Here is a 13,171-nt window from a genome sequence, read left to right as displayed (position 1 = left end):
GGGAATAGCTGGTCGAAGTCTGGATGGCCTAATGGATTATCCAAGTGTCGGGCATTAGGAATCCCCCTCAGCGGAAGCAGACGACAAAAGACATGCCATGCGTGTTCTTGGACACAACGCGTGCGTTTGTTTAGGGGTTCGAAAGACAGGCCAACGTCTAATGTGGCCAAACAAAACAGAGTTAACGTTCAAGGAAACATTCCTTCCGTCTCGATTGTTTAACTTATGATGTTAATTGTTTTCCCAAACCACAAAGATAAATGATTAACCATCGTTTTTCTTACGCCTCTTTTCGTTTTAGGTATGCTATGGCGCTTGCGGCACGATTTTTCATACTAGGACGAAGTGAAGATACTAACGACAATCATGAGATGCAGCAAGCAGGAGGACGTGATGGATCATTGGAAGTTATTCAACAATTCGAAGTGATGAAAATAGCACCATTGCGTAGAAGGATTGATATTTATGATTGCAGTCTGGGCCGATAAATTGATGCTACCTTGCAGACAATTGCGTTGACTGCGACAACACACTGTGATTTGTTCTCCTGCACAATGGAGGCGTCGGTAATGCTTTTTAAATTGTTTTATATCTCAAAACCAGTCGCGACGAAAGCGGACCATCATATCTGGTCCCGGCATAAAATGGGTGAAATGTCACAGCCGACGTTTACGATCCACGATGATGTGGCTACTCAAAATTGCATTCGAAATTGGCCAGCATCGTGCCCCGGGGTAGCCTGTCTCCGGGGTGAGATTAAACACATTATTAGCAAGTTAAGTGACGAAAATATGTGCAATTGAAGGGAAGCGACACCACAAGGCCGAACATCGCAAATCTTCCAGATGGGCCATCGTGTTTTTTGGGGCGGTGCAGATGCGGTCGCATTCTTTTCCCATGCGCTTAGGCAGTATGCGACCGAGGAATCCCATTTATCATCGGCTCAATCAGTCAGCTACAGGCCTTAGATGGGCGATCGTTGGGTTGTGTCCTCCACTTTGGCCTTTACACTCTACGTCCGGTAAGTGACGGCCTTTTCGAGAACCAGACGAGCCTTCTCCGCAAGAGGCCTCTAGGGGCCGCTCATTTGCGACGTCCTTTTGAACGCTTCAGAAACGATCGCACTCCCGCTTTTGTAGCTTCCCGTTGAAGCCAAGGCCGTACAAGAGGAAGATGAAGAATTTCTGTTTTTGTTTCACGTCATAAAACTGTCATCCACCGGTCGGGTCGAACTTACACTACACCCACCTTCCATGTTGGGAAGGGTTTTCACGGGGACTTGTCAGCCTGACATAAATTTTGTACACGACACTTTGTATCCTCCCCCGACCGAAGTCGGGAGTCGAAGCCCGTAATTGCACTGGACAATGATGTGCAAAGATATTAATTAACGCGGCCCTGATGGCCATAAATCATGGACGGGGGACGCTTTAAGGTGGAACTTTTTCGAATCTCTGGTGACATTGACATCGTAGCGCTGGTTGGAAAGTTGGCGTTAAGGGATTGTGTATACATTGTAGTTTGTTCGACCTCCAAGTAATCTTCTGTTATAAAACTGATTGTTATTTTCTTTTTCTTTAGCGAAGCTAAACCGTGGCGTAATCGATTGGTAGAGTGACCTAAAGAATGATATTTGTCCAATAGTGACCTGATTACCGGCGAGGCGCTTACCATTTCCGCCACGGAACGAATAGATGATTGCGCTGGAAAGTTCTTCTTCATTAGCCGCTTAAGCCCGTTCCTGGTTAGTCAACGGCTTTGGAGACTTTTTGTGTAAGCCTTGCCGAAGCCGTACAAACCGGGCAATGGCTTCGCGACCAACTGACACCAATCGACACGGTGGTTGTTCACCGAAAACCGTGTCCAAAGAAAGAATGTGCCGGCGCGAGGGCGGGTGTGCGGGAGTCCGGACGATCGCACCTCTCTACTACCAACGGCACAAAACAACAAACACCGCACGTGAGATGGGTGATGTCATCGCTCAGCTGCTCCGAGCTATAGAGTTACGGGACTCGGATGGCATGCCTGCCTGTCCCTTCCCGCACCCCGAGGTGGTATTGACTTTGACAGCAACCGAGAGGAGGGTGGACATGGTTAGACGAGCTCTTTCTGGTAGGGGAATACAAATCTAGGTGTGACATACTGCGGCTTGCGGTGTCCCGTTTGGGCTACCAAGTAGGGGTCGCCGTAATCAAAATGAAATTTATCACACGAAACACCCTCGCTGGAATGTCCAACGGCCGGGTGGGGTATCCATCGTGATCTTGAGCACCTCGCACGAAGGTCACACCCGTTGACCGTATTTATGGCCCCGTGCAGTGTCCAAACAGATAAACACTGGCACGCACCAAGCGCTGCTAATGATGTCATAGTTGTTTGTCGAAAGGACACCTTGTGGTGAAACCTGGTGACCAGATGGCAATCGAACTCCCCGCCCGCTTCCTTTGCTTCGTTAGAAGCACAGCCACAGCCAGATAGCTCGTTCGGGTCAGCAGTGCATCACCCGAGCAAAAAAAATTGTGTGACAAGCGACACTCAGTCAGTCGTTTGATGTGTATTTTATTCTGGAGAAGAATCGTAGCGCCCGATGACGGGTGACGCCATCTCGTATGACGAGCACAAGGGGTTGGGGAGGGGATGTCGAAGATACGGAAATGAGTCAGACTCCGAAGAGTTTTCATTGCCACTCGCCTGCTGGTCAGGGCGGTCTCAAAATTGATTCTTTATTGTTTTGTTTTGATTTAATCTTTCCGAGAACGGGAAGGTTTCCTCGGTATGTGGCATTGTTTATATCTTCAAATCTTCACTGTGGTTTGTGTTTTGCTACAAAATGTAGGAGGCGTACGACGTTGGTAGGTGTAGATCAATCAGTGATTGTTTGCCTGATTTCGCCGAACTAAAGGTAATAGCATCAGTAGAAATCATGTTAATTAAATAGTTTGTAAATCCCCCAAGCTATTGAGAGCTGATAGGAATATTGATGTTCCGCGCATTGGTACGTGAGTGTTCTTCTTACCTTGCTTGGATTCCATTTAAAATGAAATCATAATAAACCACCTTCGTCGAGAGTTGTTTTGATTTTGTGCGACTCCCCTGGAGCCCCGCGCAACTCACCATTTGCGGCGTGCACGGGTACGTGTCTAATCAAAGAACTTGGCCAACAGCCTCCGTATAAGGAGTTGGCCAACTTTGTTTGCCTAGCGCACGTTTTCTCACGGTCATGTGGTGCGGTTTGCGGGCATCACGGGGAAGCCGACTGTAGTATCGAACAGCATCAGCAACTCGCTCGGCAGCTATTAGCCGGTGCTCTAGCATCCAACCTCATTCCCCGCTACCCTTGACGTACACCGGCTGACCTGAACCACGGTCCCATCCATGGGCTCGAATGCAAAAACTGGTTTCCTGGTGTGTGGTGCGGTACTGACCGACCGCTCACGCTCGGGTGCATTACTTTAATGTATGCTAATTTGTTGTCAAGTTTACGGGAATGAAAATAAACACAGTTGGGTGGCTGGCTCGCAAAGGCAAAGGAGAATCAACCCGGTAAACTCAACAAGTTGCGTACGGCCAGCAACCCTTGAACAGGAATGCAAAGTTCCCACAACCCAGCCAGCCAGCGGACCAAAGCGATGTTTGCTCAATAGACCTTTCCGTGCGAAAATGATGATGTCACATAACGCTAGGGTTTGGCTTTCCCACTAACCCGTAATCGGTGCAAAGCGATGAACCGTCCTCGGCCGATGACGAAATGACTTACGCCGCTGATGATTGGCGTCCCGCTTTGGATCTGGTTCTTTCCAGGCTTGTCACTGCCAGACCCGCGTCATCTCAATCCATCCGACGAACAAACAATTTGTAAATCATCTGCTCTCCTGCCTGATGTGGTAGGAAGTCCCATTGCGCAACGCAGAGGTGCACAGGATTGCGTTTCAGCGCCTTGTGGTTAATTTGAGCGGGTAGTGTGTGTGTGAATGAAGGAGAGGTGTTGCCTGAACGATTATCGTTTCCGGGGCTTCCGTATGGCGCTGCTCTACACCGCGGGTGCTGGTCCACAACGCCCATAATAACCATATAAATTACAGTGTTTATGTAAATTGCTTCTGTAAATAAAAACCCCGGCAGAAGCCATCTCTCCTTCTTGTACCGCTCTTTACCGTCGAGTAAATTCGACGTTCTAGCTTTGCAGAAGATGCAAGTGTCTGTTCTGAAAGCAAAAACAGCACAAAAAAGTCGGTAAGCTTACGCAAAGGTTAAACTTGAGATTAACTCTTTTTGTCCATACCGACGCTTCCGGTGTTCTTTTGAAGACCTTATTCATTTATCTTTTATCTTTATATTACGCAATGGGATATTGAAGGGGCCGTTTGTGCCATTAACGAGATTGAGGTAGACTGCTGCGCGAAGGTTGTTGGGTTATCCGGTATTTTTTTTTTAACGGGTGTACGTCCTTGAATATTTTTGAAACGTCATTACAACAATGCATTTACAGTAGACTCCCGATTATCCTAGCCTCGTCCGTGAATAGTCCGCAAAATGTTAGAAAGACAAACAAAATCATAAAATTAAAAATATGCTTAAGAAGCTTTCCATAAACACTTATTAATATAGTTCATAGTTACTAAATTTATTGAAACATTTGGTCCATAAAAAAAGTCCTTGAAGGAGTGTGTTATGGTGTGTGGTGTAATAGGGAATCTACTGTCTTTAAAATATGACGTTCAATTTGTCCTTATCCTTTTTTGTTATTGTTGATTTTGTGTTGTAAGGTGTACTTTTGTGACCTTGAAGGTTAATAGTATTATTCCAATTAAATACATACAACTCATTCCTCTTCTTCTTTACTGATGTTAAAGTTTCATTCTGTTCGATGGCTTTTAAAATGGTTTTTGAGCCTGCAACGTTCGGCAGACTTTAGGTCTCGCCTCAGGGCCGCGACATTACCAACAACTCAATTGCATGCAAATATGGTAAAACATTTCATATGTTAAACGCCAACCGAGGGCAGCGTTGGATACATTCGTGGAAATAAAAGCACTCTCCTCATATTACGTGCCACTTTTCGGAGCATATTTTTTTTGTTCAATTCCGATCCAATCCATCACTTGCTCGGTGTCCTCCTTGGGAGGACGGCATGCGACGCCATTATGACTGTTGCACCGAAGTGCATCCGAGTTCGGCTCGGATCGCCACTTTCGCTCGCGGAGTTCGGTGTCGGGTTGGGAATATTGATTGTTTTGTTGCGTTGTTGCAGTTCCCCCGGTGAAGGATTACGCCACCGGCCTGAACTGTCCCGCGCCGTTTCTTTTCATTGTGTTTCGTTGCTCCCGCTTTTTCAACCCTTCCCGGGACGATGATAATTCCCATTTGCACGGAAACTGGGCCATTACCCTACGGGAAAGCGGGCCATTAATTCGCGCACTGGGAACCGTCCAGCACGACGTCCAGTGGGTGAACGGGCGAACGGCGGCAGCTACTGCATAATGCATATTCAAATGCTGTTGGATAGTTCCTTCCCCTGCATCCTCCGGTGCGTTGTGCATCGGAAAAGAGGAAACAAACGGTTGGAATGAGAATGGAAATTGCTTCGGCACAAAAGCATAATCAGAAACATTCAAGTATTTGCCGGTTGGTCTGTGCGTTGGCGTCATTCGGGCGACCATTCGCGTCACTGACGTCAGACCTGCTGAGAGGATGTTGCAACGCGGCAGAGGAGGGAGGGGGCCTGCATTCGGTGGCCAGTGATCGGAAACTGGTCTAAATTATTGATCGTTTTGGAACACATCGTGCTACCAAGTCGCCGCACCACTACCGTTGTTTCGCGTATAAGTTATGTTGCTTTGTTGTTTCGATGCGTTTGTGGAGGGTTTGAAGTAAGGATCTTTCCCTTCCTTCTCCTCAACCACACCCTCACAAATACATCACTCGAGGGTGCCTTCCACTTGGAGCCACTCGACATTCCCGGATCTGCCGTTGATATGATTCGAGGCAAAAATGTATGCAGGTTAAAAGCCAACCCGACCTAAAACGCTTGAGGGAGTTTTAAGCGAAGAGCAAAACCTTTCCACATGTTTTTCTTCTTCTGAAATTTCCCAAAACGGTTTGCTTGCCGGAATAAATTTTCCCGCCCCCGGGGGTGGTCTGGATCTCTGAGTTTCGGGTGGTTTCGGCTGAAAATAAATCGCACCACCAGAAGACGCACCGGGCTGCAAAATCGCAACTTGATTTATTTGCAACAAGTGGCATCGTCGATGGGAAATTTAATTTCTTTTTCCCGATGCCCCCCCCCCCCCCTCCCCCTCCTTCCTGCCATGACGCTCATCACTGTCCGGGCGAGCGTTGCGGCACGTTTCCCACGTTTTGTTGCGCAGGCAAATTGAGCAAGAAAAATTAGATCACTGACGACGACGATGACGACGTTCCAGACCGGGATACGACTGATGTTGGTAGGAAAAGTTGCAAGGTGTTGAAAAGAACGGAAGAAATTCAATAGGATCAATTCGATAAGTCGACAATTTGATTGAATTTCATTACTTTCCTATGTGAGAAAATATTGTTTGGCTAGGAAAAACTTATTGATACTTAATATTAGTAATAACTGTAAAAGAACATCATTAACTTTTAATCTCAAAAGATAAAAATAACATAAAATAAAATCTATATGCAATTCAAACCGAACGCAATGAAAATGAAGAGGCTCAGATTCTACATAATTTTTCCCAAACAAACAGACTCTGGAAGAAGCTAATTAAGGAAGCATATAAATAAAAGCGGTCTTGATCAGCAATTACGACAACGAGACCACCATAATACCCACTCGAGGAAAACGTCTGGCATACCGCAGCGGCGGGGGTTGGCAAGGAGACGTCAACCTAACGCCGGCTTAACTTTCTTCGTCGCCTCTCTAATCGTGTTAACACCCGCAATTAGCCGTTATCTTTATTCAAACAAAACGAAATTGCTAAACAGGGCGTTAGGCCGTCGTCGTTTCCGTAGGCGCTAGTGGTAAGATGTTTTTTTTTCTTTCTATTCTTTCCTCTGTCATCGTGCACGCGATCTTATTGTTGTGGGTTGGAGTTGTTTCAAACCGTTCCAACGCTTCGCCGCCGGGCATGTGCGTAATTGAATTTTCTCGTTGTCATTTGGCGTTACGCGATTTCGCGGGTGGGACAAAGTTGTTGAAATAAATTGACACTTTTTGCCTCTCCTGCTGCTTCCATGCTGCCTACCAGTAGGTCAAAGATCAAACTTTGGATTTTTTGCTAGCAAGGGAACGTGCAGACATAAGCAGATCTGCTAGTTGTGAACGTGCTTAATGTTGAAATTTGCAACCTAAAGGGAAGAAACATTCGTGCTTCTTAGGTAAAGAGGCTTCGTTTAAGTAAGAAATCATACACGTGCATTCCGTGTTACAATTTAAGTTGCAACAATATAATGCAACAATATTAGAAAAGCTTCATGATCATTGCCTAGCAGAAACATGGCTTGAAAACCACGCCAACATCAAGCTTCGGCTTTTTTTCCTTTGAACCAATTGAAAGCTGAATTATTCGCTGATATAAAACTAACCGACATTCCTAACGGTTACAGTTCGGTAGCCCTTTTCCGATTCATGCTGGTTGATTGCCTTCATACCTAAATGCCAACAACAAGCAAGATGAGCGAAACGAAAGGAAAAACAAGTGCGGGAACAATTTCAATCATGCCAAAACACGCCCTTCACCGTTTGCAATTGCTGCACGCGATAAACGAAACATGTCTTCTCGGATCATCGTGCGCCGGGCGCAATGGCGGGAAAATCGTTCGGAGAAGATAAGGGAAACATGGCAAGGCAAAGTAAACTGGAAGCAATAATAACCCTGCAGTTTAGGGTTCAGTTCGTTTGCGCTTTCCTCCGAGTGTCTCTTCGAGACCGAGCCTCATACCGACATGTCCACCATAAATGAACGATTAGTGGATGGACATCGTAGAATTAAATGCCGCATCGGGGAGGGCGTTACGTCGGATGATATGTAATTCGACCACGGGCAACCACAACCAGAAGTCCCTTCAACCGTGGAAAAAAAGCGAAAAAGGGAAACCTCCTAACTGAGCCGGCTGATTGATCGCGGGGCTTTATTGAGCCGAGTCGGTGGAGAAAAGCCGGAAGGAGAACTAAACCCGACTCTCGACGGCCAGCGGCCAGCGTTGTGGTATTCCAAGACGATTCGGTGGATTGAAGTCCGTGTAGTCGAGGGTTAAGCTGGAGTAAGTGTACGATGCAGCCATCATTATCCATCGTCTCGATTTTCCCTGTTCAGATCGCGCGGTTAACGAATCGGCAGGCGGCTTGTCTTCGAATCATTTTCCTCTTCTGCCTTTAAATCGAGTTGGAGCAAAATACGGAAATGAAAGGAAAAATTGTTATCAGGTTTTTCGTCGACGACCGCAGGATTCGAAACCGGCCTAACGAATGGGAAAACACTAACCTAACCAACGTATGTCCGAGGGTTCCCTTTCAAGTGTTTCTTTCCTCGTGTTTGTCGTTGTCCTGCCGTAAGGTTTCGATGTCGGCTTCGGCGTGCGTGTAGTATGTCACACTCAGAGCTAATGTAATTCGTCGTGACCCCAGACATGGTTGCTAGGTGTGGCCTGGACTCAATTCACTGTCTTCAAATCTGTTTGCGTGCTAATTGATCATAATATTTCCAATTTTTTCCTTCTCTCCACTTTAATGTTTTTTTTTACGGTAACGGCAGGACAGGACTAACTTGATTTGGAAAAGTGATTTTATCGTACGAAAGATAAGGGATATCCGCTTTTATAAGGAACATTCTTTTTCGAAAAAGTAAAAGTTTTAATAGTAAACGGAGAGTTTGTGTTATTATCGCAGACTGGTTTTATGTTTATGAAACCCTGCTTAAATTTTTTATTTTTCTCCTAACTTTTGGTCCATTGAATTCGTCCCTCGATCCCTAGCGGGTGTTTGCTGAAAGCACACTTCACTTCAGTGAAGGATAGGGTTTTCGGTTTCGGGTTCTCTCCTCACTCGAGTGTCTCTTTTCCGGAGCACCGGACCCATCGCGAACGCTGTCGTGTCGCATTGCAGGCGGAAAAGACGTTTCCAGGACGTTTTCACCGAAAAATGAAACCGCATGTTCAGCTGTCGCCGATGTTTCCGTGACTCCTCCGTTCCGGGCTTGATCGCTGCTGAACATGCAGACACGCAGAGTCGGACGAGTTGCCACCACATTGGTTTGAAATTTACGATTTGTCGGGCAGGGTAGAAGGGTTGAACGAAATTGAATGCTGTTTGATGGTTTCGTTTTTGAAAACACACGAGGCCAATTTAATTATTTCTAGTGAATTAATCTTCCACGGGGCCACCACTGAAGCGTTTTCATACGAATGAGAGACAGCTTGTTTCGAATCACCGCCTTTTTTTTGTCGTGTGTTATCTACGAATCGACACCACATGCAGCTATTTTCACAACAAAGTAGATCGCCACGCTTTGTTGACTGTCGATCGGAAATTGACTGTAAAATAATCCCGCATCAGATTGTTATGTAGCAGTTCATTAAACAACAACCCCCTCCTGGGATGTCGCGTGCTCCCAATTTGCTTCTGTTTACGGCTCCTTAGGGTGATTACTTAATCTTTGGCTTATGATGCCCTTGGTGTTGACAGGTCCCCCACCCTCCTTATTCTCTATAAACCGCCATCAAAACCATTAGATTCCTGGAATTCCGCGGCTCGATTGTTACCGAGTGATTTGGGAACGCTCGACTGGAGTTTGGTACTGAGGTTGGAATAAAATAACAGAGTTTATTCGAATGGAGCAATAATCCAAGGTAAACGGTACATCGCTTCAGCTTTCGGCTACTGGATTTTTCCACTACAACAAAGTAATTTTTGTTTAAAAAGTAACAAGGGATCATATCTTTTATTTTAGCCACCTCCTCAACACGTCACGCAACACGAAAGGGACCAATTGGTCGAATTTGATTTCACCTTAGTTCAGTTGTTCAGTTCGTGGCCATTATCGCCGGGAAGGAGGGACTAGATCGTCGTCGTCACATCGCCGTGTGACAGGTTAATTACATTTTTGTCCAGGTGCCGGCAACGTGCCGCGACCGAACGTGCCCGTTCCGGCCGTATCGGAAGTACTTAATCACGCTGCTCTGAAAAGCTTGCATAACTTCTCCATCAGTTGCCATTTTTTTTTGCCATCTCTTCTCTCCGTCGACCGATTGCTCCCCGATGGCCCAGCGTTCTATTTCTAGCTCCGTCCTATCACTAACGAACAGCTGTCGTGTTGATTTGACTGGATATGTTTTCATGCTGTTGGTTGTCAGGGTCCGCTTTTCCACCTCGGGTTGACAGGTAGGCACCGTGTAAACGAGGAAATATTAGTACGACCAAATCGGAGACCAGTCCATCGAGTTGTGAAAATGTTGCCATTAGTATAGTTTTTGATTTATTGTCTGATCTTGTTTCCGCTTTTGTTTGCCGCTGACTGTGAGAACGACGGACTGAAAATTCCAAGACATAAATATAATTTCAAGATTTTTAAATTTATTTTTATTTTCTTGTCAGTTTTATTTTCTTGTTTTTTTTTCGAAATCAGTCATTAGTTCAAAATCAGTTTTTAAATTATTAAAATAACAAATTAAATTTTTCAATTTTTTTTTTGTATTTTATGCGGTTCATTTTACCCATAGCTCCACCATCCGAGAAGCAACACGTGAACAAGTCTTTCGGTGCCTTATACTTGGTCATTAATTAGGTTCAAGTTCAGCCTGGCTGACCTTTCACATCCTTCCCAGCATTCATCTCGAATTCATTATGCTTATGCGCTTCTTTTGGGGACTCTTTTCCATTTCAGTCTTCTGCTCGATGTTTGATATCATGTCCATGTACTATGCAAAACCTCACGGGAACTGTCGATCGAATCTAGATAACCTTTTTGTTTTTAATACGCATTTACTTGCCCCTTAACAAATATTTTTTTAACATATAAATTATCGAAAAATACAAGAGTCACGTAGGCGAAAAGAGTGCTCGAAAGAAAGGGCTCGAACGTGGTTGACCGTATTATCGTAAGTTAGCATGGCAGATAGCAGCGTTGCAACACTGGTTAGCGATCAGTTCTTGGACATTTTTTGCAAACATTGGCAAATATTTAATTCCTTTCTCTTGAATACATTTTTGGAAAGTATTTTGATGTTGCTTTGAATTATTTTCATCAAAAAGTGTTTTTATTACATTCGAATCTGACGTAAAATTACAAACAGCTATAATGTAACGTCAGTGAACCCTTGAGAAACATATTCACTGCAGTTCGGCCCATTCCCTTTCGTCACTACTCGGTGGATTAATGGGGTCATAACTTGCGCTCGCTTGTCCGAGATCTCTTGAGCATTTCTTCTTAATCTTAAATTGCTCTACCCGGAGTCAAACTCGGCTGCCCTTAAAAGCCCCTTCTGTCCTGCAACTTCGTCCGGGACGCGATGGTGCAACGTACACACGAAAGTAAAAAGTCGCACAAGTGAAAGCCCTCATAAACTGTGGGGTAAATTTCCGGACCGAATGGCTGAATGTTTCGGACCATTTTGGGTAACATTCGGCTCCACGGTCAGGGCACGTTCTGTGGCGCAATTTTCCGATTGTATTATTTCCCTTAGGATGCTGCTTGCTGCTGTTGGATCAGTTTCGTCGGCGTTGGATCTGGCCGACAGCTCTTGCTGTTAAAATACCGGCAGACCCCGATTTCGGGATCACTCTGGCGCACAAAGCGAGAGGCCGGGATGAGCGCATAGCATCGGCTTGTCATAAATATGCTCTTGTGTGTACCGTACCATTGCCCAATTATTTACTGGGACGCCACATTTATTGCACGAAATTGTGATTTACGACCTCGGACTACATGTCGTTATGCTGCTGCTGCGCTTCGTAATGTGGGACGCACTTATGCGTTGACTTTAAAGCAACGGAATCGTGTTGAATGTCGTAGCCCAGAAATTTGGAAAAGGCGGATTTGGTCCGGTGGATTAAAGCTATGTGTGAAGGCGACGCCATGCGATATTCGTGGGAAAGTTCTTTGCGGAATGGCGGATAAGGGCGTGACAGTCGTATTTCTTTGTGAAATTTAAAGCTTGTGGTAGTAGAAAGGCATTTTTATTTGAAAGAATGTGTAAAGGATTCATTAAATAAAACGAAAATTGCTGTGTTTTATTGAGTTCTGTGGATGAGAGGAATTCAAAATAACAATTTTAATTTCATTATTTTTCTGATTGTTGTTTCCCATCAAATAAATAAATTGCCGCAACAAGTAACGCTGAATACCTCACGTTTGTTGGTTGTGGTTACGTCTTGAAACCGCTGCTTTTATTACCACATCTCTTGACCAACTGGCACGTACAATCAAGCGCACAGCACTTATCGGACCCGAAAATAAGTTCATTTTCTTCCAAAAAATAACCAGGCACCCAACAGTTGGAACACAAATATGGAAACCCTCCCCCTCCCACAGGTTAACACTGGTGTGCCGTGAAAAATGCGCCAATGATGGAAACCAGACGGCCCGCCCGGGAAAGTGTTACAGCTCCCGCGGAAGCGAAACGATATTGATTTCGTTTTCCAATCAACTCGTCGACTCGGTGCTGCTAACCTTTGCCCCCAATCAGCCCCAAGTTGCAGCGACGGAATTAGAGGAGTTGCTGTTGTTTAGATTTCGTGCAGCCCCTGGACCGTGCGCTGGCTGTGTGCACCGTTGCACATTGGCTCTGGCAGCAATATTGTTCTTTTTTCTACCCTCCCTTGGCTCACGATGTGTTGATGCTGGTGCCGTCGTGATGTACCGTCGAGATTTCCAGATGCATGCTGGGTGCAAAGCAAGTGCAGTTGAGTTTGTGCCAAAGGGCAATAAACTAGCTTAGGGACGGGCAGTTGAATTTCTTATATTTGCACGGCTTAAGTTTTTAATCATTTCAATGTTTCGCTGGTTTTCGCATACAAGAATGAACTAAATAACCGGTCAAAGCGATTTTGGAGGGTATTCAAAAATATTGAAATCTTCTCGTGTTCGAAATGTTCCAATTTGATAAACGGATTCCAGTTTCAGCATTTATAAAAGCTACACATATTTACTAAGTAATTGAATTACATTAAGACGATTTACACAAATGGCTTCAG

The 13,171-nt window shown here is 45.2% G+C and overlaps 1 protein-coding gene across 1 annotated transcript in view; it reads left to right on the top strand.

The window, feature by feature from the left end:
- The window catches only part of LOC131264159 (ankyrin-3-like), a 62,769-nt gene that overhangs the window by 24,912 nt on the left and 24,686 nt on the right, over nucleotides 1-13,171 (top strand). The window lies entirely within an intron of this gene.

The sequence above is a fragment of the Anopheles coustani genome, chromosome 2, assembly GCF_943734705.1.
Source record: "Anopheles coustani chromosome 2, idAnoCousDA_361_x.2, whole genome shotgun sequence".
Taxonomy (NCBI): domain Eukaryota; kingdom Metazoa; phylum Arthropoda; class Insecta; order Diptera; family Culicidae; genus Anopheles; species Anopheles coustani.
The sequence above is the reverse complement of the archived record's forward strand: the minus strand, read 5'-3'. Positions and strand labels throughout refer to the sequence as shown.